This window comes from Cibotium barometz, chromosome 27 (genome assembly GCF_041138505.1).
Source record: "Cibotium barometz isolate CiBa-2024 chromosome 27, ASM4113850v1, whole genome shotgun sequence".
Lineage (NCBI taxonomy): Eukaryota > Viridiplantae > Streptophyta > Polypodiopsida > Cyatheales > Cibotiaceae > Cibotium > Cibotium barometz.
This window is the reverse complement of record NC_141072.1, coordinates 17,633,057-17,640,810: the sequence shown is the minus strand read 5'-3', so window position 1 is coordinate 17,640,810 and position 7,754 is coordinate 17,633,057.

Below are 7,754 nucleotides of genomic sequence, written 5' to 3'. Positions count from 1 at the left end.
GACTCAAAACTAGATTTCTAGCTCTATGTACGTCTCATTCCTACGAGCAAAATTACACAAGCAGTCGGTCATCCCATCTCTTTTATCAATCAGCGCTTTTACGTGGTTACAAAAAGGTAAGTTACAAGAAGCATGACCACGCTTGAAAAATGATGTTAACCGGACTGGTTAACATACCCCCTCCCTAATTGTGATCCCCATCCTCAGAGCTGGCAATGGATCTAGCGGTACTAGATCGAGTAGGTTTGGACAAAGTTGAGTCACAGGGTAGGATGCGCGGGGGGGGGGGGGGTGCTCTTGATGAAAGACACAATAGCTCGTCCAGAATGTTGTCTCCATCATATCTTCAAACATTTGGAGATGCCAAGTAGCATCTAATCCACTCGCTCGTAGTAGTAGTTGAATAGTTGAATAGTTGAATAGTTGAATAGTTGCTTCAGTGTTGGCCCTTTGTATTAGATGCCAAGTAGCATCTAATCCACTCGCTCGTAGTAGTAGTAGTAGTTGAATAGTTGCTTCAGTGTTGGCCCTTTGTTGATGTCAAAGGCCAAGCCTTGAGTGCCTTTGTGGGGTAATGGTTCCAATGTGGGAACGTCTCCAGCAGCGTAATGATTAGATTGAAGAATCTGATGGTGGTGACCACCGTGAGATTTGATGCCGGATGAACTCATGGAGGTGCTTTAACATGCTGGATTCAATGCACGGATTCTGGGACGTCGGAGGAGCGAACCATAGAAAATTGAAGAGAAGTTTTGGATTCTTTGTCTGCTCCTTGTGGAAAAGATTCTAGGCCCATCTGCGGTGGATCAACACGTATTCGGGGTTGATCTTGAGTTGGTGTGGCGACTTGCAGTATTGTTCCCCAACAGCATGAAAGGTCATTGCGTGCTCGCCCATGAGATCAAACGTGATGGGATGAGCAATGGCGGCGGCGGGTGGCCCACGGTAGCCACCACGTTGTCGAGGAGGGTGCTCGCGCTTCCAGCTGTGATGCTTGGCGTCGATGTAGGGATGCAGGACGTGGATGTCCATGCGATCCGTAACTTCGGTGAGCGGCTCCTCATGGAGTTGTCGACCGAGCAGGATTCAAATTGCTTGCTTGAACTCCGTGCGATCGAGTGGATCATGCCAATTAAGGGGGTTGAGCAGAGGGTCGACTTCTTCCTACTCTCGTGGTGGTGGCGGTGGGATCTCGCATTCTTAAAAGGGTGGGGGGGAGGGGATTCAGGGCAACGGTGGTGACAAGGTTGGAGGGGCGGGTGATGTTGAGGAAATTATGGCGAGGCTTGCTTTAAGGACTGAGGAGGCTTGGCCGATGTTGATATTAATTTAGTGAGGGCGTTGGGCAAGCCTAAGTTGAGGGTTAAGGTTGGAGGTGAGGGAGGAGTTAGTAAGGGAGGAGGAGTGGGGAGATGGATGGGTGTAGAGGATTGTGAGGGGAAGAGTGTTAGTGTTGTGGTGTGCTAGGTGGGGGTGGGGGTGGTTGTGTGCTGGTGCTTGGGTGAGAGGAGCTGGGGGGAGGAGGTTGATGTGGGGGAGATGAGAGTGGTGGGGGTAGAGGGGGTTGGGATCCTGGGGCTCCTTCGCCTCCATCATCATTGTCATTGTCATTCTTCCTCATCCGAGTATTCAAGGACATGGCGTGGAAGAAGGCTTTGGCCTCCGCAGCCTCTTCGAGGGTGAACTCCATGGGAAACCCCACATGCGATGAAAGATCCCTGCCCCCTCCGCGCAACGGATTCGGGGGTGCTAGCAGCGGAAGTAGCACTCCTTGCGCGCGGTAGCGGTCCTCTCACTCGGGGCCTCGTCCACGGATATCCGGACAAGAGACTAATCCCTCGGTTCTTCCAAAATCGAACCCGGAAAAAACTTCCCTCACCCGAAAAGCACGGGTGATTTCTCCATGATATTTTTTTCTCTAACGTAGTCAAGGTCATCACTAACCAAACTGATCCGGCTGAACCTGTAAAGACACTCGATCAGATCAAGGAAGAAACTTGCACTTGGATCATAGAGACCAACACTTTTTTCCTCATTGAGAGGCACGGCCGTTGATTCTTTTCCATAGAACAATTACTATCCGGGATTTACTTCATCTATCGTACTATAACAGAATTGAGTCTCATTTTACGAATCCATCAGTCTAGCGCCTAACCCCATCCAATCCCATGGGTTAGAGCCAATCGCTCAACCACTGTAATGATGGGATCCAATTAGGAATTTGGTTAGGTTTTGTCCTGGGTATACAAAGGAAAAGAGTTCCCAAGTCCCCTAGCCGGATATTCATGCAAATTTAAAGCTAGTCACACCACTTACACACCCAATATGAAATTGCCTTTTTCACAGATTTAGCTATCTTTAAAACAATCATTTAATGAAATCATAGTGTCACTGATCATAATCCTCCAAAATATCTGGTTGAATCCTAATTTCCACTCATTCTTTCATCGGTGTACCTATGGCATCATTGGTAACCAAAACGCTCACCACCTGTCCACTCAAGGGCCTTTTCGATAGTTCCTAGCTCATAGTACCCGGCAATATATTCACTTATAAAAATCAAGATGGAATCTCCGTTGTAGATCAGCAAGATCAACCAACAGATCTATATAAAAGAGCCATGGACTCATCCATTGAGGACCAGCAAGGTCAATCAACCCGATCCATGCTCGATTTCAGAAAACAACTCTTACTCCTTGTTCTTCCAATATCTTCCCCAATGCACGTGTGGGTGTCTTCGGCGACCCAAAGCCCGAGCACCGTATGGTCAGCACCCTCTAGGATCCTTCGCAGGTCACCTAGCGCTTCACTCATAGGTCGCTTCCTTGGTCCCTCATCCACCGTACACCGGAAGCTCACCATTTAAATCGAACTGAGGCTGGTCAAGACCTCGGCCAACCTTGCCACACGAGACGTCCTCCGTTGACTCTCCGTCAGCTGTTGCAACTTTATCAGTTAGGTCTCCACGACCTCATTCACAAGACGGTCAAAATGCTTCCCCAGTATTCTTGACATAAAACAGTCATTTAAAAATAGGTCATAAATACAGTTTCTATAACGAACTCTCGTCTTTCCACATTGTTCCACATCAATCCACATTATTTAATCCACATCCATTTCATATGTATTCCCATTCTCATCCAATCACGTCATTTTCCATCTCATCACATCTTTCCTCATTTATCCTCATCAAATCTCATCCACTCGCATTTACCCATATCCACATCTCATCACATCACATTCATTCACATCTCATCCATTCATATCTACCCCAATCCACATCACATTCATTCACATCTCATCCATTCATATCTACCCCGATCCACATCACATCCATTTCACCTCACATCTCATTCATTCACATCTATGCCGATTCACATCCCATCACATATCATCCATTCACATTTCATTCACATCTATCCCGTTTCACATCACATATCATCCATTCACATCTATTCCAATTTACATCACACCCATTTCACATCACATCTCATTCATTCACATCCTGATTCACATCACATCACATCTCATTCATTCACATCTCGATTCACATCACATCTCATTCACTCACATCTATCCATTTCACATCACATCACCTCCATCCATTCACATCCATCACATCACATTTATTCATATCCATCACATTCATCATTCTCATCACCATCCCATCACATACATTCTATCCACATTACATCACATCACATCTATCCACATCATATCTCATTCATCCCATCCACATTACATCACATCCACATCATGTCTCATTCATACACATCTCATCCCATTCATCCACATCCATCCAATTGTTCACATGTACGACTACCCACATCTATCCATACATTCACATTTATCACTTCACATCCACATATATTCATGTCACATCACATCACATTCTTTCACATACACATCCACATCCATTCTTTCACATACACATCCACATCCATTCTTTCACATACACATCCACATCCATTCTTTCACATACATCCACATCCATTCTTTCACATACACATCCACATCCATTCTTCACATACACATTCACATCCATTCTTTCACATACATCCGCATCCATTCTTCACATACACATCCACATCCATTCTTTCACATACATCCACATCCATTCTTCACATACACATACACATCCATTCTTTCACATACATCTGCATCCATTCTTCACATACACATCCACATCCATTCTTTCACATACATCCACATCCCTTCTTTCACATACACATCCACATCCATTCTTCACATACACATCCACATCCATTCTTCATATACATCCATATCCATTCTTTCACATACACATCCATATCCATTCTTCACATACACATTCACATCCATTTTCATCACATACACATCCACATCCATTTACTTCCCATCTCACCCTTTCACATATCCTCTCTTCACATTCTCATCTCATCATTCACATCCACATCCATTTACTTCACATCTCATCCACATTCATTTTCATTACACCACATCCTATCATATCCCATTTATATCTTATCACCTCTCATTTACATCTTATCATATCCATTCTCATCCTATCGCATCCCGTTTACATCTTATCACATCCATTCCACATCCTATCCCCATTTAGTAGCTTTTTCTACTTTGATACCGATAATGGGACTTTTTCTAAATTTCTACCAATTTCTTGGCTTAGATAAAGATTCTTTTTCTCGATGACTATTTTCATATTCCTTCTCAATTCCTCAATTGAATTATATTCAATATTCCTCTTTTGAATAAAAGAATTCAGGGGATTTACAGAAATCAATTCTACCTATATTTCCACTTTTGATAAATAATCATAAATTGACTTATACTAAAAATTCATCTTCTTCCCATTTAATTTCTTGGATCTCAAATACCATGGGAATTCCTCTTTTTGCATTTTATTATTTGCATCCCAATGTCATGGGAATTCCTCTTTTATCATCAAATATTTCTCATAAAATAATTTCATCTAAACTAAAATACCCATTAATTCAATATGATAGGAATTCCTCTTTTATCATCAAATATTTCTCATAAAATAATTTCATCTAAACTAAAATACCCATTAATTCAATATGATAGGAATTTCTCTTTTCCCATCTAAATGATGGAATTCCAAATGTCATAGGAATTCCTCTTTTACCATTTAATTATTTCTCATAGATAAAATAAATTTATCTAAAATTTATCTTTGAATTTAAATAAAATATCCAATAATTCCAATATGCTAGGAATTTCTCTTTTCCCATCTAAATGATGGAATTCCAAATGTCATAGGAATTTCTCTTTTACCATTTAATTATTTCTCATAGATAAAATAAATTTATCTAAAATTTATCTTTGAATTTAAATAAAATATCCCATAATTCCAATATGCTAGGAATTCCACTTTTCTCATTCAAATGATTGGATTCCAAATATGGTGGAAATTCCTCTTTCATCATAAAAATGAATTACTAGAAATTCCTCTTTTTGCTAATTAACTATTTATGCATAAATATTAAAATCAATTTTTGCATGGTTATGATGAGAATTTTTCCTAGGATGATTAATCCTAGAATATGGTAGAAAGTCCTTTTTTCATATTATGAATGAAAATGATTTATGTGTTAATTTTTCAAAAATTTTGCCATAGCTCCGCTGCTATTACTGATAATTTTCAATAATTTTGAAAGCATAAAGTTTAGTAATACCATATGATAGAATAACTATTATTTGGATCAATATCCAATTATGGACTTGATTCCCAAGTTTTCCATAAATTAAATAGCATAAAAGCATTAAAAAGCCACTTCTTTGGCCTCAAATTTGACAAGCATAGAATTTACTTTTAGATTTGAGAATTGCTTCATGAGAAGCATCATTTGAATATATTTGAATATAGAATAGGTCATAGGAATGATCATTCTTTGGGGGAGAGAGAGATATGCTTTAAAAAAATATTTAATTTAAGCATAAATGGAAACTTTATAAAATTTATCACTAAAATTCATTAGAGAGCTTCAATTGCATTAAAGAGCCATTCAATTGAATACTTCTCAAGCTTGAGAGGGGTTGAGAAGTGAGAAACATTTAGAGATTAAGAAAAAGACCATAAACTCACACTTTACGTCTTGTTTTACTTGATTCTTTAGTCATTGGAGAGGCCCCCAACCAATCAATTGAGAAGTGAGAAACATTTAGAGATTAAGAAAAAGACCATAAACTCACACTTTACCTCTTGTTTTACTTGATTCTTTAGTCATTGGAGAGGCCCCCAACCAATCAATTGGTTAGTATGGTGAGGAAGGCTCCGAAGAAGGTTGAAGAGAGAGAGAAACTCCATTCTCTCCAAATTGTAGAGGATTTTTAGAGGATAATAGAAAATATCATTATTTCAGTATATTACTGGCATGGTATAGTTCTCATATTTTTTTACAAAGGGCTAAGGGTCTATTTATAGGTGAGGGAGGCCTCTAACCAAGTCCAACTAGTTCCTAGAATTTTCCAGGTTCGGTTTGGCTGAATTTGGACAAGATTTGGACCAGTTTGGCTCCCTTTTTTATTTGGTTTGATCCAGGAGAGAGGAGAGATTAAAATATCTTATTATTTTTTAGTTTAAAACTCCTCCACACATGTGAAATAGGCACCTCCTTGAAGAGCCCCCTTCTCCTTACCAAGATATCAAAAATGTATCATTATACCCAAAATATCTCATTTTTTTAGTAATATTCATAGTTTTTTACTAATAAACCTTGTACTCCGTCAACTCTTCATCTTATGTAGGCATTTACTTATTTTTGGGTATTTTTCTTTTATAAATTGGATTTATCTCCTCCCCATACTTGGATTGATCCTATTGGCCCATAGGAACCTTAATTGGACCATAATCCAAAAATTTCTAAAAATCTAGACCCTTAGGCTAAGATCCTTTATACCTATTTTCAATTAATTCCAATTGCACATTGGAAAGTTCTTTTTGACCTTCTGTTTCAGGGGAAACCATTTTAGACACACTAGGAGGATTTTTATATCCAAAAATATCTTAATTTTGGATTACCTCCCTCTAGACATTTTCCCTCTCTAGGCCAAAACAGGGTAAAACAGGATCTTTCTTTTATTTCAGAGAGGGGAATAATTATAAGATCAAAAGGGGAGGTTCCTACACCTGTACACCTCAAAAGCTGGAGGGAGGAATCTTACATGCGAGTCATCGAATTGCATGTTGTCTGTGGCTTGCATGACCTCCATCTATAGATGACATCAGTGGCAAAGTATAAGGAGGCCTGCTGCGGAGTATGGCGAGAGCTCATCTCGCTGGAGGGATTGGTAGGCCACATGGACAATCTCCCAGTCTCTGTGGTGGAGGTAGTGGAGGGCTTCGGCTGTTCATTGGGATGGGTAGGGGTAAGGATAGAGCCCGAGGTCGATGGGGTCATTTTGGTCCATGGGCTGCCCAAAGCGTAGGAGGTGGGACCAGTTGATGAGGTTCATTTGGAGAGGATGGGTAGGGAAGTCAAAGAAGATGTGGGGGTGGGTGAAGGAAATTTGGTCCTTGAAGAAGAAGGGATCCAGGAGGGTGATGCTATGGAGGGGTAGCTTGGTGAGGACGTAAGAGCAGGCGGTGCAGGAGAGGGGTTTGTCAAGGAATATGTTGTGTTGAAGTAGGTTAAGTCGGAAGGTTCTGTAGTGGTGGTCGAGGAGTTGGTAGGAGCTCTGGGGAGGTATAGCGAGGAGAGGACGTTCTTTTACGGTGTCCATTACGACATCGTTCT